Source organism: Anomaloglossus baeobatrachus, chromosome 1 (assembly GCF_048569485.1).
Source record: "Anomaloglossus baeobatrachus isolate aAnoBae1 chromosome 1, aAnoBae1.hap1, whole genome shotgun sequence".
In the NCBI taxonomy this organism is placed as follows: domain Eukaryota; kingdom Metazoa; phylum Chordata; class Amphibia; order Anura; family Aromobatidae; genus Anomaloglossus; species Anomaloglossus baeobatrachus.
This window is the reverse complement of record NC_134353.1, coordinates 97,858,733-97,882,748: the sequence shown is the minus strand read 5'-3', so window position 1 is coordinate 97,882,748 and position 24,016 is coordinate 97,858,733. Positions and strand designations below refer to the sequence as shown.

At 52.5% G+C, this 24,016-nt stretch overlaps 1 protein-coding gene across 1 annotated transcript in view; it reads left to right on the top strand.

Annotated features, from left to right (window-relative positions):
- The window catches only part of DHX15 (DEAH-box helicase 15), a 150,556-nt gene that overhangs the window by 83,128 nt on the left and 43,412 nt on the right, over positions 1 to 24,016 (top strand). The window lies entirely within an intron of this gene.

Genomic DNA, 24,016 nt, shown 5'->3' with positions numbered 1-24,016 from the left:
GGTAGCAGTCTTGCACTCTCAGGGACACTCGGTGATCCCTTACCTAGACGATCTACTTGTCAAGGCACCCTCTCAAGAGGCATGCCAACTCAGTCTACATGCTACGCTGGAGACTCTACAGACGTTCGGATGGATCATCAACTTTCCAAAGTCGAATCTGTCACCGTCACAGTCGCTAACGTATCTTGGCATGGAGTTTCATACTCGAGCAGCGAGAGTGAAGCTTCCGCTGAACAAGCAGCGGTCCCTACAGACAGGGGTGCAATCCCTCCTTCAAGGCCAGTCGCACCCCTTACGGCGCCTCATGCACTTCCTCGGGAAGATGGTGGCAGCCATGGAAGCAGTTCCCTTTGTGCAGTTTCATCTGCGCCCACTTCAATGGGACATTCTCCGCCAATGGGACGGGAAGTCAACGTCCCTGGACAGGAAAGTCTCTCTTTCCCAGACGGCCAAGGACTCTCTACAATGGTGGCTCCTTCCCACCTCATTGTCTCAGGGAAGATCCTTCCTGCCCCCATCCTGGGCAGTGGTCACGACAGATGCGAGTCTGTCAGGGTGGGGAGCAGTGTTTCTCCACCACAGGGCCCAGGGGACGTGGACTCCGCAGGAGTCCACCCTTCAGATCAATGTTCTGGAAATCAGGGCAGTGTATCTTGCCCTACTGGCCTTCCAACAGTGGCTGGAAGGAAAGCAGATCCGAATCCAGTCGGACAACTCCACAGCGGTGGCATACATCAACCACCAAGGAGGGACGCGCAGTCGGCAAGCATTCCAAGAAGTCCGGCGCATTCTAATGTGGGTGGAGGACACAGCATCCACCATATCCGCGGTTCACATCCCAGGCGTAGAAAATTGGGAAGCAGACTTCCTCAGTCGCCAGGGCATGGACGCAGGGGAGTGGTCCCTTCACCCGGACGTGTTTCAGGAAATCTGTCGCCGATGGGGAGTGCCGGACGTCGACCTAATGGCGTCCCGGCACAACAACAAGGTCCCGGCATTCATGGCGAGGTCGCGCGATCAAAGAGCTCTGGCGGCAGACGCATTAGTTCAAGATTGGTCGCAGTTCCGGCTCCCATACGTCTTCCCACCTCTGGCACTCTTGCCCAGAGTGTTACGCAAGATCAGATCCGATTGCAGCCGCGTCATACTCGTCGCCCCAGACTGGCCGAGGAGATCGTGGTATCCGGATCTGTGGCATCTCACGGTCGGTCGACCGTGGTCACTGCCAGACCGACCAGACTTACTGTCCCAAGGGCCGTTTTTCCATCAGAATTCTGCGGCCCTGAACCTGACTGTGTGGCCATTGAGTCCTGGATCCTAGCGTCCGCAGGATTATCTCAAGGAGTCGTAGCCACAATGAGACAAGCTAGGAAGTCAACGTCTGCTAAGATCTACCACAGAACGTGGAAGATTTTCTTATCCTGGTGCTCTGCACAGAGAGTATCCCCTTGGCCATTTGCATTGCCCACCTTTCTTTCCTTCCTGCAATCGGGGTTGGAAAAGGGCTTGTCGCTCAGCTCCCTTAAAGGGCAAGTCTCGGCACTATCTGTGTTTTTTCAGAAGCGTCTAGCACGTCTTCCTAAGGTGCGCACGTTCCTACAGGGGGTCTGTCATATTGTGCCCCCGTACAAGCGGCCGTTAGATCCATGGGATCTGAACAGAGTACTAGTTGCTCTGCAAAAGCCGCCCTTCGAGCCTCTAAAGGACGTTTCCTTTTCTCGCCTGTCACAGAAAGTGGCGTTTCTTGTTGCGATCACATCGCTTAGGCGAGTGTCTGAGCTGGCAGCTCTGTCATCCAAGGCTCCCTTCCTGGTGTTCCACCAGGACAAGGTAGTGCTGCGCCCCATTCCGGAGTTTCTCCCTAAGGTCGTATCCTCGTTTCATCTTAATCAGGATATATCCTTGCCATCCTTTTGTCCTCATCCGGTTCACCGGTATGAGAAAGACTTACGTTTGCTAGATCTGGTGAGAGCACTCAGAATCTATATTTCTCGCACGGCGCCTATCCGCCGTTCAGATGCACTTTTTGTCCTTGTCGCTGGCCAGCGCAAGGGGTCGCAGGCTTCTAAAGCCACCCTGGCTCGATGGATCAAAGAACCAATTCTGGAAGCCTACCGTTCTGCTGGGCTTCCGGTTCCTTCAGGGCTGAAAGCCCACTCAACCAGAGCTGTGGGTGCGTCCTGGGCTTTGCGACACCAGGCTTCGGCTCAACAGGTGTGCCAGGCAGCTACCTGGTCGAGTCTGCACACTTTCACCAAACATTATCAGGTGCATACCTATGCTTCGGCGGATGCCAGCTTAGGTAGAAGAGTCCTGCAGGCGGCAGTGACATCCCCGTAGGGGAGGGCTGTTTTGCAGCTCTAACATGAGGTATTTCTTTACCCACCCAGGGACAGCTTTTGGACGTCCCAATCGTCTGGGTCTCCCAATAGAGCGCTGAAGAAGGGAATTTTGTTACTTACCGTAAATTCCTTTTCTTCTAGCTCCTATTGGGAGACCCAGCACCCGCCCTGTTGTCCTTCGGGATTTTTTTGTTGTTTGCGGGTACACATGTTGTTCATGTTGAACGGTTTTTCAGTTCTCCGACGTTATTCGGAGTTAATTTGTTTAAACCAGTTATTGGCTTCCTCCTTCTTGCTTTGGCACTAAAACTGGAGAACCCGTGATACCACGGGGGGGTATAGCCAGAAGGGGAGGGGCCTTGCACTTTTTAGTGTAGTGCTTTGTGTGGCCTCCGGAGGGCAGTAGCTATACCCCAATCGTCTGGGTCTCCCAATAAGAGCTAGAAGAAAAGGAATTTACGGTAAGTAACAAAATTCCCTTCTCCTCTATCCCAAGCGTAAATTGAGTGCTTTGTTGGATCACTCTGACTTCAGAGAATCAATCCAGAAGCACGACGCTCACCCAGAAAGACGTTTCTCTAAACGTTCTAGGGATACACGTTATCCTTTCCCCCCTGATGTGGTCAAGCGCTGGACCCAGTGTCCAAAGGTAGACCCCCCGATTTCCAAACTTGCAGCTAGATCCATAGTTGCAGTGGAGGATGGCGCTTCACTTAAAGATGCCAATGACAGACAGATGGACCTTTGGTTAAAATCTGTCTATGAAGCTATCGGCGCGTCGTTTGCTCCGGCATTCGCAGCCGTATGGGCTCTCCAGGCTATTTCAGCTGGTTTAGCAAAAGTGGATGCTATCATACATCCAGCAGTGCCACAAGTGGCGTCCCTTACCTCGCAGATGTCTGCGTTTGCGTCTTACGCTATCAATGCGGTCCTAGAATCTACCAGCCGCACCTCAATGGCGTCCGCCAATTCGGTAGTTTTGCGCAGAGCCTTGTGGTTAAAGGACTGGAAGGCAGATGCTGGTTCCAAAAAATGTTTAACCAGCTTGCCTTTATCTAGAGATAGACTGTTTGGCGAGCCATTGGCTGACATCATTAAGCAGTCCAAGGGTAAAGACTCTTCTTTACCCCAGCCCAGAACAAGCAAACCTCAGCAGAAAAAGTGGCAGCAGAGGTTTCAGTCCTTTCGAGGTTCGGGCAAGACACCATTTACCTCGTCCAAAGGGTCTCAGAGGACGCAAAGAAACTCAGATTCCTGGCGGGCTCACGCACGCCCCAAGAAAGCAAATGGAGGAACCGCTTCCAAAGCGGCTACCTCATGACTTCCAGCCCCCTCCCGCCGAATCTCCGGTCGGGGGCAGGCTCTCCCGCTTTTGCGACATTTGGCTGTCACAGGTCAAGGACCGGTGGGTGACAGACATTTTGTCTCGCGGGTACAGAATCGAGTTCAGTTCTCGTCCTCCAGCCCGATTCTTCAGAACCTCCCCACATCCAGACCGAGCAGATGCTCTGCGGCAGGCGGTGGACTCCCTAAGAGCGGAAGGAGTAGTGATCCCTGTCCCTCCTCAGGAACAGGGTCGAGGGTTTTACTCCAATCTCTTTGTGGTTCCAAAAAAGGACGGCTCATTCCGTCCTGTTCTGGACCTAAAACTGCTCAACAAACATGTGCACGCCAGGCGGTTCCGGATGGAAACCCTACGATCTGTCATTGCCTCAATGTCTCGAGGAGACTTCCTTGCCTCAATAGACATCAAAGATGCTTATCTCCACGTGCCAATTGCTACAGAACATCAACGTTTTCTACGTTTTGTGATAGGAGACGACCATCTTCAGTTCGTAGCTCTGCCATTCGGTCTGGCGACAGCCCCACGGGTCTTCACCAAGGTTATGGCGGCAGTGGTAGCAGTCTTGCACTCTCAGGGACACTCGGTGATCCCTTACCTAGACGATCTACTGGTCAAGGCACCCTCTCAAGAGGCATGCCAACTCAGCCTGAATGCTACGCTGGAGACTCTACAGTCTTTCGGATGGATCATCAACTTTCCAAAGTCGATCCTGTCACCGACCCAATCACTCACGTATCTTGGCATGGAGTTCCATACTCTAGCAGCGATAGTGAAGCTTCCGCTGAACAAACAGCGATCACTACAAACAGGGGTGCAATCTCTCCTTCAGGGTCAGTCGCACCCCTTGCGGCGCCTCATGCACTTCCTAGGGAAGATGGTGGCAGCCATGGAAGCAGTTCCCTTTGCGCAGTTTCATCTGCGCCCACTTCAATGGGACATTCTCCGCCAATGGGACGGAAAGTCAACGTCACTAGACAGGAAAGTCTCCCTTTCCCAGACGGCCAAGGACTCTCTACAATGGTGGCTCCTTCCCACCTCATTGTCTCAGGGAAGATCCTTCCTGCCCCCATCCTGGGCAGTGGTCACGACAGATGCGAGTCTGTCAGGGTGGGGAGCAGTTTTTCTCCACCACAGGACTCAGGGAACGTGGACTCCGCAGGAGTCCACCCTTCAGATCAATGTTCTGGAAATCAGGGCAGTGTATCTTGCCCTACTAGCCTTCCAACAGTGGCTGGAAGGAAAGCAGATCCGAATCCAGTCGGACAACTCCACAGCGGTGGCATACATCAACCACCAAGGAGGGACGCGCAGTCGGCAAGCCTTCCAAGAAGTCCGGCGCATTCTAATGTGGGTGGAAGACACAGCATCCACCATATCCGCGGTTCACATCCCAGGCGTCGAAAACTGGGAAGCAGACTTCCTCAGTCGCCAGGGCATGGACGCAGGGGAATGGTCCCTTCACCCGGACGCGTTTCAGGAAATCTGTCGCCGCTGGGGAGTGCCGGACGTCGACCTAATGGCGTCCCGGCACAACAACAAGGTCCCGGCATTTATGGCGAGGTCGCGCGATCAAAGAGCTCTGGCGGCAGACGCCTTAGTACAAGATTGGTCGCAGTTCCGGCTCCCATACGTATTCCCGCCTCTGGCACTCTTGCCCAGAGTCTTACGCAAGATCAGATCCGATTGCAGCCGCGTCATACTCGTCGCTCCAGACTGGCCGAGGAGATCGTGGTATCCGGATCTGTGGCATCTCACGGTCGGCCGACTGTGGTCACTTCCAGACCGACCAGACTTACTGTCCCAAGGGCCGTTTTTCCATCAGAATTCTGCGGCCCTGAACCTGACTGTGTGGCCATTGAGTCCTGGATCCTAGCGTCTGCAGGATTATCCCAAGGAGTTGTAGCCACAATGAGACAGGCTAGAAAGTCGACTTCTGCTAAGATCTACCACAGAACGTGGAAGATTTTCTTATCCTGGTGTTCCGCTCAGGGAGTGTCTCCCTGGCCATTTGCATTGCCCACTTTTCTTTCTTTCCTGCAATCGGGGTTAGAAAAGGGCTTGTCGCTCAGCTCCCTTAAAGGGCAAGTATCGGCACTATCCGTGTTTTTTCAGAAGCGTCTAGCACGTCTTCCTAAGGTGCGCACGTTCCTGCAGGGGGTCTGTCATATTGTGCCCCCGTACAGGCGGCCGTTAGATCCATGGGATCTGAACAGGGTACTAGTTGCTCTCCAGAAGCCGCCTTTCGAGCCTCTGAAGGAAGTTTCCTTTTCTCGCCTGTCACAGAAAGTGGCGTTTCTTGTTGCGATCACATCGCTTCGGCGAGTGTCGGAGCTGGCAGCTCTGTCATCCAAGGCTCCCTTCCTGGTGTTCCACCAGGACAAGGTAGTGCTGCGCCCCATTCCGGAGTTTCTCCCTAAGGTCGTCTCCTCGTTTCATCTTAATCAGGATATATCCTTGCCTTCCTTTTGTCCTCATCCGGTTCACCGGTATGAAAAGGACTTACGTTTGCTGGATCTGGTGAGAGCACTCAGAATCTACATTTCCCGCACGGCGCCCATGCGCCGTTCCGATGCACTTTTTGTCCTTGTCGCTGGTCCGCGCAAGGGGTTGCAGGCTTCTAAAGCCACCCTGGCTCGATGGATCAAAGAACCAATTCTAGAGGCCTACCGTTCTGCGGGGCTTCCGGTTCCTTCAGGGCTAAAAGCCCACTCAACCAGAGCCGTGGGTGCGTCCTGGGCATTACGACACCAGGCTTCGGCTCAACAAGTGTGCCAGGCAGCTACCTGGTCGAGTCTGCACACTTTCACCAAACATTATCAGGTGCATACCTATGCTTCGGCGGATGCCAGCTTAGGTAGAAGAGTCCTGCAGGCGGCAGTGACATCCCCGTAGGGGAGGGCTGTTTTGCAGCTCTAACATGAGGTATTTCTTTACCCACCCAGGGACAGCTTTTGGACGTCCCAATCGTCTGGGTCTCCCAATAGAGCGCTGAAGAAGAAGGGAATTTTGTTACTTACCGTAAATTCCTTTTCTTCTAGCTCTTATTGGGAGACCCAGCACCCGCCCTGTTGTCCTTCGGGATTTTTTTGTTGTTTGCGGGTACACATGTTGTTCATGTTGAACGGTTTTTCAGTTCTCCGATGTTACTCGGAGTTAATTTGTTTAAACCAGTTATTGGCTTTCCTCCTTCTTGCTTTGGCACTAAAACTGGAGAACCCGTGATACCACGGGGGGGTATAGCCAGAAGGGGAGGGGCCTTGCACTTTTTGGTGTAGTGCTTTGTGTGGCCTCCGGAGGCAGTAGCTATACCCCAATCGTCTGGGTCTCCCAATAAGAGCTAGAAGAAAAGGAATTTACGGTAAGTAACAAAATTCCCTTCTTTAATACCAGCCAGATAAAGCCATACGGCTGCAGGCTGGTATTCTCAGGATGGGGAGCCCCACGTTATGGGGAGCCCCCCAGCCTAACAATATCAGCCAGCAGACGCCCAGAATTGCCGCATACATTAGATGCGACAGATCTGGGACTGTACCCGGCTCTTCCCGATTTGCCCTGGTGCGTTGGCAAATCGGGGTAATAAGGAGTTATTGGCAGCCCATAGCTGCCAATAAGTCCAAGATTAATCATGGCAGGCGTCTCCCCGAGATACCTTCCATGATTAATCTGTAAATTACAGTTAAAAAACACACACCCGAAAAATCCTTTATTAGAAATAAAAAACACTAACAAATTACCTCATTACCAATTTATTACCCACAACAAAGCCCTCCTTGTCCGGTGTAATCCACGGTCCTCCAGCGTCGCATCCAGCTCTGCTGCATGCAGGTGACAGGAGCAGCAGAAGACACAGCCGCTCCTGTCACCTCCACGCAGCTAATGAAGAGAGCCGTGTGATCGGCTGAGCTGTCACTGAGGTTACCTGGATCCAGCGGTGGATGCAGTGGTGGCCGCGGGTAACCTCAGTGACAGTTCAGCTGATCGCGTTACTCACCTCATTTGCTGGTGATTTCCCCCCCTCTCTCATACTCACCGATCCCCGATCACCGGCGCTGCACGGCGTTCACACTGCTCCGGCGGCTTTTCCTTTTTTGAAAAAGCCGGCCGCTCATTAAACAATCTCGTATTCCCTGCTATCCCCGCCCACCGGCGCCTATGATTGGTTACAGTGAGACATGCCCCCACGCTGAGTGACAGCTGTGTCACTGCACCCAATCACAGCAGCCGGTGGGCGTGTCTATACTGTGCAGTAAAATAAATAAATAAATAATTAAAAAATCCGGCGTGCGGTCCCCCCTATTTTAATACCAGCCAGATAAAGCCATACGGCTGCAGGCTGGTATTCTCAGGATGGGGAGCCCCACGTTATGGGGAGCCCCCCCAGCCTAACAATATCAGCCAGCAGACGCCCAGAATTGCCGCATACATTAGATGCGACAGTTCTGGGACTGTACCCGGCTCTTCCCGATTTGCCCTGGTGCGTTGGCAAATCGGGGTAATAAGGAGTTAATGGCAGCCCATAGCTGCCAATAAGTCCTAGATTAATCATGTCAGGCGTCTCCCCGAGATACCTTCCATGATTAATCTGTAAATTACAGTAAATAAACACACACACCCGAAAAATCCTTTATTAGAAATAAAAAACACAAACACATTCCCTCATTACCAATTTATTACCCACAACAAAGCCCTCCATGTCCGGCGTAATCCACGGTCCTCCAGCTTCGCATCCTGCTCTGCTGCATGCAGGTGACAGGAGCAGCAGAAGACACAGCCGCTCCGGTCACCTCCACGCAGCTAATGAAGAGAGCCGTGTGATCAGCTGAGCTGTCACTGAGGTTACCTGGATCCAGCGGTGGATGCAGCGGTGGCCGCGGGTAACCTCAGTGACAGCTCAGCTGATCGCGCTACTCACCTCATTTGCTGCGTGGAGCTGACCGGAGCGGCGGTGAGTAGCGCGATCAGCTGAGCTGCCACTGAGGTTACCCGCGGCCACCGCTGCATCCACCGCTGGATCCAGGTAACCTCAGTGACAGCTCAGCTGATCGCGCTATTGCCTTCATTATCTGCGTGGAGGTGACAGGAGCGGCTGTGTCTTCTGCTGCTCCTGTCACCTGCATGCAGCAGAGCTGGACGCGACACTGGAGGACCGTGGATTACGCCGGACATGGAGGCCTTTGTTGTGGGTAATAAATTGGTAATGAGGGAATTTGTTAGTGTTTTTTATTTCTAATAAAGGATTTTTCGTGTGTGTGTGTTTATTTACTGTAATTTACAGATTAATCATGGAAGGTGTCTCATAGACGCCTGACATGATTAATCTAGGACTTATTGGCAGCTATGGGCTGCCAATAACTCCTTATTACCCCGATTTGCCAACGCACCAGGGCAAATCGGGAAGAGCCGGGTACAGTCCCAGAACTGTCGCATATAATGTATGCGGCAATTCTGGGCGGCTGCTGACTGATATTGTTAGGCTGGGGGGCTCCCCATAACGTGGGGCTCCCCAATACCAGCCTGCAGCCGTATGGCTTTATCTGGCTGGTTTTAAAATTGGGGGGGACCGCACGCAGTTTTTTTAATTATTTAATTATTTATTTCAATGCACAGTATAGACACGCCCACCGGCTGCTGTGATTGGGTGCAGTGTGACACCTGTCACTCAGCGTGGGGGCGTGTCTCACTGTAACCAATCATAGGCGCCGGTGGGCGGGGAAAGCAGGGAATACGAGATTGTTTAATGGGCGGCCGGCTTTTTCAAAAAAGGAAAAGCTGCTGGAGCAGTGTGAATGCCGTGCAGCGCCGGGGATCGGTGAGTATGAGAGAGGGGGGGACACTTCAGTCACTCGGGGGATTAGCGGTCACCAGTGAATCCTTCACAGGTGACCGCTAATCAGGACGCTACACAGACAGAGCCGCGGAGTCGCTGTAAAGTCCCCTTTACACACTGAAACTTTCTAGCGATCATGCTGCACAGCGGGAAACAAAGGACCTAGGAATGGTCCTGAACGTTTTGTAGCGATTACAACTTCACAGCAGGGGCCAGGTCGCTGATAGGTTTCACACACTGCAATGTCGCTGGGGAGGTCGCTGTAACGTCACAAAACCGGTGACGTTACAGCGATGTCGTTTGCGATGTTGTAGTGTGTAAACCCAGCTTATCTCTCTCTCTCTCTCTCTCTCTCTCTCTCTCTCTCTCTCTCAGTTAGTCTTTTGCTGCCATTGGACAAGCGGCTTGCTAATGTTGCAGTTTGCGATAGTCGTTAATATAGTGACGACCCATGGTGGAAGGTGCAACACGGGCAGGTAGTGTGGTACATGGTAAACCAATGCACTTCACTGCAAAATGCTTTAGTTTATGCAGTGTTACAGGTGAAACATAGTAAATTCTTGGCATTGTTTCTAACTCTTAAAGGGTTCTTTCCCATCTACAAGATCCTATCCTAAAATATAGTAGGTGTAGTAATAATAATAATAGCAAATACCTCCAATTTGAAATGTAGTATAGTTTTGATTCACTATGTCACTTACCTCATGTTCAGGACATTGCTGGACCTTAGGTATACATGGGTACGACCATGCATATAGTTAGTTAATTAGTTGCTAGAGGTCATAACTAGTGTTGAGCGGACCCGAACTTGAAAAGTCCGGATCCGCACGGTTTTAGCGTCCGATCCGGGTCCGACCAGGACCTGGGAATCCAGCTGCACGATCCGGGTTCGGGGTTTTAGGTTTTTTTTTTTTTTTCTCGCGCTCTCTCTCGCGCTCGCTCTCTCTCTCGCGCTCGCTCTCTCTCTCGCGCTCGCTCGCTCTCTCTCTCGCGCTCGCGCTCTCGTCCCCGGATCCACTTCCCCATTGACTTACATTAAGCTGGATTCCGGATCGGATCCGTACTTCTGTGACAACCCGCGACGGATCCGCCGGACCCGGATTATTAGCAATCCGCTCAACTCTAGTCATAACCATGGATACCTAAGGTCCTGCAATGCTCTGCACATGAGGTAAGTGACATGGCTTTATCAGGAGAACTATACTACATTTGTAATTGGAGGTATTTGCTAATATTATTATTATTATTATTATTATTATTATTATTATTCCTACTATATATTGGGATAGGATCTTGTAGGTGGGAATACCGCTTTAAGTTGCAAATGACAATTACATTATTTTTGCACTAAAATTGAGCTTAAACTACTCAGCAAATGTGGGAATTTCGTGTGATCAAAAGCAGCACAGCAAAACTGCTACAATTGGCATTAGACATCGTGCGAACTTTCAACGTAACAATGGCAGACATGATCTACCTATACAAGGCAGTGTGCATTTAAGGGTTTGTGCACACATTAAGTATTTGCGTTTTTTTCCCCCCTGCTCAGTTTTGTCAGAAAACCTGAAGGCTTTCCAGCAAAGTACTGTATTTTTCGGACTATAAGACGCCCCCTGGTTTTAGAGGAGGAAAATGGGAAAATATAATTTTAAGCAAAAATGTGGTCATGACACACTGTTATGGGGCGAGGATCTGCTGCTGACACTGCTTATAGGGGTAATGTCTCCAAATTCTCAACTAAGGTACCCCAGCCTGATAATGAGCCTCCTGCCTTGTATATGATCCCCATCCTTGTATACATGTCCCTCATCCTGTTATACCCCCATCCTGCTATATACCCCCATTCTGCTCATAATATACCCCCACCCTACTATATACCCCCATCCTACTATATATCCCCATCCTGCTCATAATATACCCCCATCCTGGTATATACCCCCATCCTGGTATATACCCCATTCCTGCTATATACCGAATCCTGCTATATGGCCTGTATCCTATGGTACAGAAAAAAAATAAACGTTTATACTCCCCTTTCCTCACTCCAGCAGCATTGCTCCTCCTCCTGTCTGTGTCAGCAGCAGCGTCGCTGACCTGTGCGGAGCCGTTCCCCTGCAGCAATGCGATGTCCTCCTGTCTGCCGGCTTATGTGTGTGGTGACTAGCGGTGCGCACGGATGACGTCATCGCTGTGCTCACCACGCTCTACACAGATCAGCTGACCGGCAGACAGGAGGAGATCGCGATGCTGCAGGGAACGGTGACGGGTGAGTATACCGTACTTATTCACTGCCCCCCCCCTCCCCACCGCGCAGATGATGATGTGCAGGGGGCAGTGAATACAGCCGCACATGATCACTCCAGGCTGTAGTAGCCAGGGGGGATCACGCTGGCCGGCTGTTTACTATGCGCGCACCTCCCACCCATCTGTCAGCACCGGCTTCAGCGCTGAGAGATGATGTGCGGGAGGATGCGTGCATATGAAATGAGCGGATCCACGTGGTCATGGAAGGCACTGCTACAGCCTGCTTGTACCGCCGATGACCCGCAGCACCCTCATTCTCCATAGCCCTACATTCAGACTATAAGACTGACCCCCCACTTTCCCCCAACATTTGGAGGAAAAAAAGTGCCTCTTATCGTCCGAAAAATACGGTAAATAACATTCCTGAGGTCTTGTACTCACATTGCTTATTTCTTTGTCGCTCCTAATTGGGAGACCCAGACAATTGGGGTGTATAGCTACTGCCTCCGGAGGCCACACAAAGTATTACACTTAAAAGTGTAAGGCCCCTCCCCTTCTGGCTATACACCCCCCCGTGGGATCACGGGCTCCTCAGTTTTATGCTTTGTGCGAAGGAGGTCAGACATGCACGCATAGCTCCACTGTTTAGTCAGCAGCAGCTGCTGACTATGTCGGATGGAAGAAAAGAGGGCCCATACTAGGGCCCCCAGCATGCTCCCTTCTCACCCCACTTTCTGTCGGCGGTGTTTGTAAGGTTGAGGTACCCATTGCGGGTACGGAGGCTGGAGCCCACATGCTGATTCCTTCCCCATCCCCATTAGGGCTCTGGGTGAAGTGGGACTTTACCGGTCTCCGGGCACTGAGGCCGTGCTCCATCCACAGCCCCTGGAGGATCTGCTGGATACGGAGCGGAGTTTCCTCAGGGACAGGACCCTGCTTCATCAAGGTACTCCGTGTCCCCGTGCATACCGCACGCACACTGCAGCATTGCTGGGTGTGTTAGTGCGCCGGGGTAAACAGCGCTGCTGCGCTTGTGCCGTTACTCACTACAGCTCTGCTGAGTGAGTAGACTTAGTACGATCGGCCGATCCGGCCGCTGGGGTCAGTGTTTACTGCGTCGCGGCTGGGATTTGTGGTGCGCCGGGGACTTCCGCGCTGGCCGTGCATATATGACGGCCGCGCTAGATTACTACAGTCCCCGGCTTTTGCGGCCTAGTTCGTATCGTTCCCGGCCCCAGACCTGCCAGTCAGGAGGAGGGCGGGACGCTGTACAGACCAGCAGCGCTAAGAGCTGGAGTCTGTTTTACATACTCCAGCCCTCACACTAGGCACAGTGGGACGCAGTTTCCCGCACTTTTGTTTGTGGCACGCCCACGGTCCGCCCCTCTTCACAGGACGCCGGCAGCCATTCCTGTCTGCACGCTGAGCTGCAGAGGGGAGACGGGGAGACCCAGACACGGGATTCTACGACCTCACACCCGCTTTTCAGCGGGCGGTAAGCAGCCCTCAAGGGCTCTCCCCCACTTGTGCCATAGTGTACTTTGTATTTTGTGCTGGAATACTTTGCACTGTACGGTCGCTGGTGATTTTCTGCCATACTCCCTCCTTAGATTTCTCAAGGAGACAACAGCATGTCGTCCGCAAAAAGCAAGAGTGCTAAGGCACGGACTTTTTATGCTGCTTGTACCGCATGTGGGGCTGCTCTACCGGCAGGTTCCACTGACCCCCATTGTGTGCAGTGCTCGGCCCCTGTGGCAATTGCTCAGCCGGGGCCTCTGCTAGAGGTGACCCAGGGACAACCACCTGTGAATGCTGTCCAGATGACAGGGACGGAGTTTGCAGCTTTTGCTGACAGATTGTCTATGACTATGTCTCAAATTCTTGAAACATTGCAGTCTAGACCAGTAACTCAGACCATGGGCACTGTTGATTCATTGCCCCCTGGTCCCCCTCAGCTGGAACACTTCCTAGCTCCGGGGGTGTCACATGCACCCCAGGGTGACGGCTCTGACTCGGACGACAGTCCCAGACAACCTAAGCGGGCTCGCTATGAGCGACCCTCAACTTCATCACACTGGTCGGGGTCCCAGCGGGACGACTCTCTATGTGATGAGGCGGATGTAACTGATCAGGATTCTGATACTGGGGCCGCTCTCAATCTAGATACCCCGGATGGTGACGCCATAGTGAATGATCTTATAGCATCCATCAATAAGATGTTAGATATTTCTCCACCAGCTCCTCCTGCGGAGGAGGCAGCTTCACAGCAGGAGAAATTCCATTTCAGGTATCCCAAGCGTAAATTAAGCACTTTTCTGGACCACTCTGACTTTAGAGACGCAATCCAGAAACTCCACGCTTATCCAGATAAGCGTTTCTCCAAACGGCTTAAAGATACACGCTATCCTTTTCCCCCTGACGTGGTCAAGGGCTGGACACAGTGTCCCAAGGTGGACCCTCCAATCTCCAGGCTTCCAGCCAGATCTCTAGTTGTAGTGGAAGATGGGGCGGCACTTAAAGATGCCACTGACAGACAGATGGAGCTCTGGTTAAAATCCATCTATGAAGCTATTGGAGCGTCGTTGGCGCCAGCATTCGCAGCCGTATGGGCACTCCAAGCTATTTCAGCTGGGCTTACACAGGTCGACTCGGTCACACGTACATCTGCTCCGCAGGTGGCACCATTGACCTCTCAAATGTCTGCATTCGCGTCTTACGCGATTAATGCTGTCCTAGACTCTACGAGCCGTACGGCGGTGGCGTCAGCCAACTCCGTGGTTTTACGCAGAGCCCTGTGGTTGAGAGAATGGAAGGCAGATTCTTCTTCCAAGAAGTGCTTGACCAGTTTGCCTTTTTCTCGTGACCGATTGTTTGGTGAGCGTTTGGATGAAATTATTAAACACACCAAGGGTAAGGAATCATCCTTACCGCAACCCAGACAAAAAAAACCCCAACAGAGGAGGGGACAGTCTACTTTTCGGTCCTTTCGAGGCTCAGGCAGGTCCCAATTCTACTCGTCCAAAAGGACTCAAAAGGATCAGAGGGGCTCAGATTCTTGGCGGACTCAATCACGCCCAAAAAAGCCAGCCGGAAGAACCGTTACCAAGACGGCTTCCTCATGACTCTCAGCCTCCTCTCTCCGCATCCTCGGTCGGTGGCAGGCTCTCCCGCTTTGGCGACATTTGGCTGTCACAGGTCAAAGACCGTTGGGTGAGAGACATTCTGTCTCACGGGTACAGGATAGAGTTCAGCTCTCGTCCTCCAACTCGCTTCTTCAGAACTTCTCCACCGCCCGACCGAGCCGATGCTCTGCTGCAAGCAGTGTCCGCTCTAAAGGCGGAAGGAGTGGTGACTTCCGTTCCTCTTCAGGAACAAGGTCACGGTTTTTACTCCAATTTGTTTGTGGTGCCAAAGAAAGACGGGTCGTTCCGTCCCGTCCTGGATCTAAAGCTGCTCCACAAACACGTAAAAACCAGGAGATTCCGGATGGAATCTCTCCGCTCCGTTATCGCCTCAATGTCTCAAGGAGATTTCCTAGCATCAATAGACATCAAGGATGCTTATCTCCACGTGCCAATTGCGCCAGAGCATCAGCGTTTTCTACGCTTCGTTATAGGAAGCGAACACCTGCAGTTCGTAGCTCTACCTTTCGGGCTGGCGACAGCCCCTCGGGTCTTCACCAAGGTCATGGCAGCAGTAGTAGCAGTCCTGCACTCGCAAGGTCACTCTGTGATCCCGTATTTGGACGATCTACTTATCAAGGCACCCTCTCAAGAGGCATGCCAACACAGCCTGAACGTGGCATTGAAGACTCTCCAGAGTTTCGGGTGGATTATCAACTTTTCAAAGTCAAATCTAACCCCGACCCAATCACTAACATATCTTGGCATGGAGTTTCATACTCTCTCAGCGATAGTGAAACTTCCACTGGACAAACAGTGCTCGCTACAGACAGGGGTGCAATCTCTCCTGCAGGGCCAGTCGCACCCCTTGAGGCGACTCATGCACTTCCTAGGGAAGATGGTAGCAGCAATGGAAGCAGTTCCTTTTGCGCAGTTTCATCTGCGTCCACTACAATGGGACATTCTCCGCCAATGGGACGGGAAGTCGACGTCCCTCGACAGGGAGGTCTCCCTCTCTCAGGCAGCCAAGGATTCTCTCCGGTGGTGGCTTCTTCCCACCTCATTGTCAAAAGGAAAGTCGTTCCTACCCCCATCCTGGGCGGTGGTCACGACAGATGCGAGTCTATCAGGGTGGGGAGCAGTGTTTCTCCACCACAGGGCTCAAGGTACGTGGACTCGGAAAGAGTCCACCCTTCAGATCAATGTTCTGGAAATCAGAGCAGTCTATCTTGCCCTACAAGCCTTCCAACAGTGGCTGGAAGGCAAGCAGATCCGAATTCAGTCGGACAACTCCACAGCGGTGGCATACATCAACCACCAAGGGGGAACACGCAGTCGGCAAGCCTTCCAGGAAGTCCGGCGGATTCTGACGTGGGTGGAAGACACAGCATCCACCATATCCGCAGTTCACATACCAGGCGTGGAAAACTGGGAAGCAGACTTTCTCAGTCGCCAGGGCATGGACGCAGGGGAATGGTCTCTTCACCCGGACGTGTTTCAGGAGATCTGTCGCCGCTGGGGGATGCCGGACGTCGACCTGATGGCGTCCCGGCACAACAACAAAGTCCCGGTTTTCATGGCACGGTCTCACGATCACCGGGCTCTGGCGGCAGACGCCTTAGTTCAAGATTGGTCGCAGTTCCGGCTACCGTATGTGTTCCCACCTCTGGCATTGTTGCCCAGAGTGCTCCGCAAAATCAGGTCCGACTGCCGCCGCGCCATTCTCGTCGCTCCAGACTGGCCAAGGAGGTCGTGGTACCCGGATCTGTGGCACCTCACGGTAGGCCATCCGTGGGCACTACCAGACTGTCCAGACTTGCTGTCTCAAGGGCCGTTTTTCCATCTGAATTCTGCGGCCCTGAACCTGACTGTGTGGCCATTGAGTCCTGGATCCTAGCGGCCTCAGGTTTATCTCATGAAGTGGTTGCCACCATGAGACAAGCTAGGAAGCCATCCTCCGCCAAGATCTACCACAGGACGTGGAGGATATTCCTATCTTGGTGCTCTGCTCAGGGAGTTTCTCCCTGGCCTTTTGCATTGCCTACTTTTCTTTCCTTCCTGCAGTCTGGGTTGGAAAAAGGTTTGTCGCTTGGCTCCCTTAAAGGTCAAGTCTCCGCGCTATCCGTATTTTTTCAGAAACGCCTGGCGCGACTTCCTCAGGTACGCACGTTCCTGCAAGGGGTTTGTCATATCGTCCCCCCTTACAAGCGGCCGTTGGAGCCCTGGGACCTGAACAAGGTTCTAATTGCTCTCCAGAAGCCGCCTTTCAAGCCTATGAAAGAGGTTTCCCTTTCTCGTCTTTCACAGAAAGTGGCTTTTCTAGTGGCGGTCACGTCTCTTCGGAGAGTGTCCGAGCTGGCGGCGTTATCATGCAGATCTCCATTCCTGGTGTTTCACCAGGACAAGGTAGTTCTGCGTCCAATTCCAGAATTTCTTCCCAAGGTGGTATCTTCCTTTCATCTCAATCAAGATATCACTTTACCGTCTTTGTGTCCGCATCCAGTTCACCAATTTGAAAAGGGTTTGCATTTATTGGACCTGGTGAGAGCACTCAGGATCTACATTTCCCGCACGGCGCCTCTGCGCCGCTCGGATGCACTCTTTGTCCTTGTCGCTGGTCAGCGTAAGGGGTCGCAAGCTTCCAAATCCACCCTTGCGCGGTGGATCAAGGAACCAATTATTCACACCTACCGTTCTGCTGGGCTTCCGATTCCATCAGGACTGAAGGCCCATTCTACCAGAGCTGTGGGTGCGTCCTGGGCATTACGGCACCAGGCTACGGCTCAGCAGGTGTGCCAGGCGGCTACCTGGTCGAGTCTGCACACTTTTACCAAGCATTATCAGGTGCATACCTACGCTTCGGCGGATGCCGGCCTAGGTAGACAAGTCCTTCAGGCGGCGGTGGCTCACCTGTAGGAAAGGGCTGTTTGACGGCCCTATCACGAGGTATTCTTTTACCCACCCAGGGACTGCTTTTGGACGTCCCAATTGTCTGGGTCTCCCAATTAGGAGCGACAAAGAAGAAGGGAATTTTGTTTACTTACCATAAATTCCTTTTCTTCTAGCTCCAATTGGGAGACCCAGCACCCGCCCTGTTTTCTTAGGAAGTTTGTTTTTTTCGGGTGCACATGTTGTTCATGTTGAACAGTTCAGTTCTCAGAGGTTGTTTCTCGGGTTGAATTTGTCTTTAAAACAGTTATTGGCTTTCCTCCTTCTTGCTTTTGCACTAAAACTGAGGAGCCCGTGATCCCACGGGGGGTGTATAGCCAGAAGGGGAGGGGCCTTACACTTTTAAGTGTAATACTTTGTGTGGCCTCCGGAGGCAGTAGCTATACACCCCAATTGTCTGGGTCTCCCAATTGGAGCTAGAAGAAAAGGAATTTACGGTAAGTAAACAAAATTCCCTTCTTTTCCTTGCAGATTTGAAGCTGTTAAATCTGCGGACTGTCATTTTTTTTTTCCCCCACTTAATAAATGGGGAAAAAAACATAGCACAAAAAACGCATATTTTATAATTTGTCATACCAATATTTCATTATTTGCAGCAGAAACATCTACACCAAATACTTAGATGAGTGAGCAAAAACCTGGTGACAGATTCACTGAGAGCAGCATAATGTAGAGACAACCCCTGATTCCAGCAATGTGTCACTTACTGAGCTCTTTTCTGTCATTTTGATAAAAGAAGGGAATTTTGTTTACTTACCGTAAATTCCTTTTCTTCTAGCTCCAATTGGGAGAGCCAGACAATTGGGTGTATAGCTACTGCCTCCGGAGGCCACACAAAGTATTACACTCAAAAGTGTAAGGCCCCTCCCCTTCTGGCTATACACCCCCCCGTGGGATCACGGGTTCCTCAGTTTTAGTGCAAAAGCAAGAAGGAGGAAAGCCAATAACTGTTTTAAAGACAAATTCAATCCGATGAACAACATCGGAGAACTGAACTCTTCAACATGAACAACATGTGCACCCGAAAAAAACAAACTCCCTAAGAAAACAGGGCGGGTGCTGGGTCTCCCAATTGGAGCTAGAAGAAAAGGAATTTACGGTAAGTAAACAAAATTCCCTTCTTCTTTGTCGCTCCTAATTGGGAGACCCAGACAATTGGGACGTCCAAAAGCAGTCCCTGGGTGGGTAAAAGAATACCTCGTGATAGGGCTGTCAAGCAGCCCTTTCCTACAGGTGGGCCACCGCCGCCTGAAGGACTTGTCTACCTAGGCTGGCATCCGCCGAAGCGTAGGTATGCACCTGATAATGCTTGGTAAAAGTGTGCAGACTCGACCAGGTAGCCGCCTGGCACACCTGCTGAGCCGTAGCCTGATGCCGTAATGCCCAGGACGCACCCACGGCTCTGGTAGAATGGGCCTTCAGTCCAGACGGAATCGGAAGCCCAGCAGAACGGTAGGTGTGAAGAATTGGTTCCTTGATCCACCGCGCCAGGGTGGATTTGGAAGCTTGCGACCCTTTACGCTGACCAGCGACCAGGATAAAGAGTGCATCCGAGCGGCGCAGAGGCGCCGTGCGGGAAATGTAGATCCTGAGTGCTCTCACCAGGTCCAATAAATGCAAACCCTTTTCAAATTGGTGAACTGGATGCGGACACAAAGACGGTAAAGTGATATCCTGATTGAGATGAAAGGAAGATACCACCTTGGGAACAAAATCTGGAATTGGACGCAGAACTACCTTGTCCTGGTGAAACACCAGGAAGGGAGATCTGCAAGATAACGCCGCCAGCTCGGACACTCTCCGAAGAGACGTGACCGCCACTAGAAAGGCCACTTTCTGTGAAAGCCGAGAAAGGGAAACCTCCTTCATAGGCTCGAAAGGCGGCCTCTGGAGAGCAATTAGAACCTTGTTCAAATCCCAGGGCTCCAACGGCCGCTTGTAAGGGGGAACGATATGACAAACCCCTTGCAGGAACGTGCGTACCTTAGGAAGTCGCGCTAGGCGTTTCTGAAAAAATACAGATAGCACGGAGACTTGACCTTTAAGGGAGCTAAGCGACAAACCCTTTTTCCAACCCAGACTGCAGGAAGGAAAGAAAAATAGGCAATGCAAATGGCCAGGGAGAAACTCCCTGAGCAGAGCACCAGGATAGGAATATCTTCCACGTCCTGTGGTAGATCTTGGCGGAGGATGGTTTCCTAGCCTGTCTCATGGTGGCAACCACTTCATGAGATAAACCTGAGGCCGCTAGGATCCAGGACTCAATGGCCACACAGTCAGGTTCAGGGCCGCAGAATTCAGATGGAAAAACGGCCCTTGAGACAGCAAGTCTGGGCGGTCTGGAAGCGCCCACGGTTGGCCTACCGTGAGGTGCCACAGATCCGGGTACCACGACCTCCTTGGCCAGTCTGGAGCGACAAGAATGGCGCGGCGGCAGTCGGACCTGATTTTTCGGAGCACTCTGGGCAACAATGCCAGAGGTGGGAACACATAAGGTAGCCGGAACCGTGACCAATCTTGAACTAAGGCGTCTGCCGCCAGAGCTCGGTGATCGTGAGATCGTGCCATGAAAACCGGGACCTTGTTGTTGTGCCGTGACGCCATCAGGTCGACGTCCGGCATCCCCCAGCGGCGACAGATCTCCTGAAACACGTCCGGGTGAAGGGACCATTCCCCTGCGTCCATGCCCTGGCGACTGAGAAAGTCTGCTTCCCAGTTTTCCACGCCTGGTATGTGAACTGCGGATATGGTGGATGCTGTGTCTTCCACCCACGTCAGAATCCGCCGGACTTCCTGGAAGGCTTGCCGACTGCGTGTTCCCCCTTGGTGGTTGATGTATGCCACTGCTGTGGAATTGTCCGACTGAATTCGGATCTGCTTGCCTTCCAAGCACTGCTGGAAGGCTTGCAGGGCAAGATAGACTGCTCTGATTTCCAGAACATTGATCTGAAGGGTGGACTCTTTCCGAGTCCACGTACCTTGAGCCCTGTGGTGAAGAAACACTGCTCCCCACCCTGACAGGCTCGCATCTGTCGTGACCACCGCCCAGGATGGGGGTAGGAACGACCTTCCTTTTGACAATGAGGTGGGAAGAAGCCACCACCGGAGAGAATCCTTGGCTGTCTGAGAGAGGGAGACAACCCTGTCGAGGGACGTCGACTTCCCGTCCCATTGGCGGAGAATGTCCCATTGTAGTGGACGCAGATGAAACTGCGCGAAAGGGACTGCTTCCATTGCTGCTACCATCTTCCCTAGGAAATGCATGAGGCGCCGCAAGGGGTGCGACCGGCCCTGAAGGAGAGATTGCACCCCCGTTCGTAGCGAGCACTGCTTGTCCAGTGGAAGTTTCACTATCGCTGAGAGAGTATGAAACTCCATGCCAAGATATGTTAGTGATTGGGTCGGGGTTAGATTTGACTTTGAAAAGTTGATAATCCACCCGAAACTCTGGAGAGTCTTCAGTGCCACGTTCAGGCTGTGTTGGCATGCCTCTTGAGAGGGTGCCTTGATAAGTAGATCGTCCAAATACGGGATCACAGAGTGACCTTGCGAGTGCAGGACTGCTACTACTGCTGCCATGACCTTGGTGAAGACCCGAGGGGCTGTCGCCAGCCCGAAAGGTAGAGCTACGAACTGCAGGTGTTCGCTTCCTATAACGAAGCGTAGAAAACGCTGATGCTCTGGCGCAATCGGCACGTGGAGATAAGCATCCTTGATGTCTATTGATGCTAGGAAATCTCCTTGAGACATTGAGGCGATAACGAAGCGGAGGGATTCCATCCGGAACCGCCTGGTTTTTACGTGTTTGTTGAGCAGCTTTAGATCCAGGACAGGACGGAACGACCCGTCCTTCTTTGGCACCACAAACAAATTGGAGTAAAAACCGTGACCTTGTTCCTGAAGAGGAACGGAAGTCACCACTCCTTCCGCCTTTAGAGCGGACACCGCCTGCAGCAGAGCATCGGCTCGGTCGGGCGGTGGAGAAGTTCTGAAGAAACGAGTTGGGGGACGAGAGCTGAACTCTATCCTGTACCCGTGAGACAGAATGTCTCTCACCCAACGGTCTTTGACCTGTGACAGCCAAATGTCGCCAAAGCGGGAGAGCCTGCCACCGACCGAGGATGCGGAGAGAGGAGACTGAAAGTCATGAGGAAGCCGTCTTGGTAACGGTTCTTCCGGCTGTCTTTTTTGGGCGTGATTGAGACCGCCAAGAATCTGAGCCTCTCTGATCCTTTTGAGTCCTTTTGGACGAGGAGAATTGGGACCTGCCTGAGCCTCGAAAGGACCGAAAACCAGACTGTCCCCTCCTCTGTTGGGGTTTGTTTTGTCTGGGTTGAGGTAAGGATGAATCCTTTCCCTTGGAGTGTTTAATGATTTCATCCAAACGCTCACCAAACAATCGGTCACGAGAAAAAGGCAAACTGGTTAAGCACTTCTTGGAAGCAGAATCTGCCTTCCATTCTCTCAACCACAGGGCTCTGCGTAACACCACGGAGTTGGCTGACGCCACCGCCGTACGGCTCGTAGAGTCTAGGACAGCATTAATCGCGTAAGACGCGAATGCAGACATTTGAGAGGTCAATGGTGCCACCTGCGGAGCAGATGTACGTGTGACTGTGTCAACATGGGTAAGCCCAGCTGAAATAGCTTGGAGTGCCCATACGGCTGCGAATGCTGGCGCCAACGACGCTCCAATAGCTTCATAGATGGATTTCAACCAGAGCTCCATCTGTCTGTCAGTGGCATCTTTAAGTGCCGCTCCATCTTCTACTGCAACTAAGGATCTAGCTGCAAGCCTGGAGATTGGAGGGTCCACCTTGGGACACTGGGTCCAGCCCTTGACCACGTCAGGGGGAAAAGGATAGCGTGTATCTTTAAGCCGTTTGGAGAAACGCTTATCAGGATAAGCGTGGTGTTTCTGGATTGCGTCCCTAAAGTCAGAGTGGTCCAGAAAAGTGCTTAATTTACGCTTGGGATATCTGAAATGGAATTTCTCCTGCTGTGAAGCTGACTCCTCCGCAGGAGGAGCTGGTGGAGAAATATCTAACATCTTATTGATGGACGCTATAAGATCATTCACTATGGCGTCACCATCCGGTGTATCCAGATTGAGAGCGGCCCCAGGATCAGAATCCTGATCAGTTACATCCGCCTCATCACCCATAGAGTCGTCCCGCTGGGACCCTGACCAGTGAGATGAAGTTGAGGGCCCCTCATAGCGAGCCCGCTTAGGCTGTCTGGGACTGTCGTCCGAGTCAGAGCCGTCACCCTGGGGTGCATGTGACACCCCCTGAGCTCGGAAGTGTTCCAGCTGAGGGGGACCAGGGAGCAATGATTCAACAGTGCCCATGGTCTGCGATACTGGTCTAGACTGCAATGTTTCAAGAATTTTAGACATAGTCATAGACAATCTGTCAGCAAAAACTGCAAACTCCGTCCCTGTCACCTGGACAGCATTCACAGGTGGTACACCCTGGCCACCTCTAGCAGAGGCCCCGGCTGAGCAAGTGCCACAGGGGCCGAGCACTGCACACAATGGGGGTCAGTAGAACCTGCCGGTAGAGCAGCCCCACATGCGGTACAAGCAGCATATAAAGTCTGTGCCTTGGCACCCTTGCGTTTTGCGGACGACATGCTGTTGCCTCCTTGTAATCTAGGAGGGTATATAGCCGAGAATCACCAGCGACCGTACAGTGCAAAGTATTGCAAGACAAAATACAAAGTACACTACGGCACAAGTGGGGGAGAGCCCCTGAGGGCTGCTTACCGCCCGCTGAAAAGCGGGTGTGAGGTCGTAGAATCCCGTGTCTGGGTCTCCCCGTCTCCCCTCTGCAGCTCAGCGTGCAGACAGGAATGGCTGCCGGCGTTCTGTGAAGAGGGGCGGACCGTGGGCGTGCCACAAACAAAGTGCGGGAAACTGCGTCCTACTGTGCCTAGTGTGAGGGCTGGAGTATGTAAAAACAGACTCCAGCCCTCAGCGCTGATGGTCTGTACAGCGTCCCGCCCTCCTCCTGACTGGCAGGTGCGGAGACGAAACGAACTAGGCCGCAAAAGCCGGGGACTGTAGTAATAAGCGCGGCCGTCATATATGCACGGCCAGCGCGGAAGTCCCCGGCGCACCACAAGTCCCAGCCGCGTCGCAGTGATAACTGACCCCAGCGGCCGGCGCGGCCGTTCGTACTAAGTC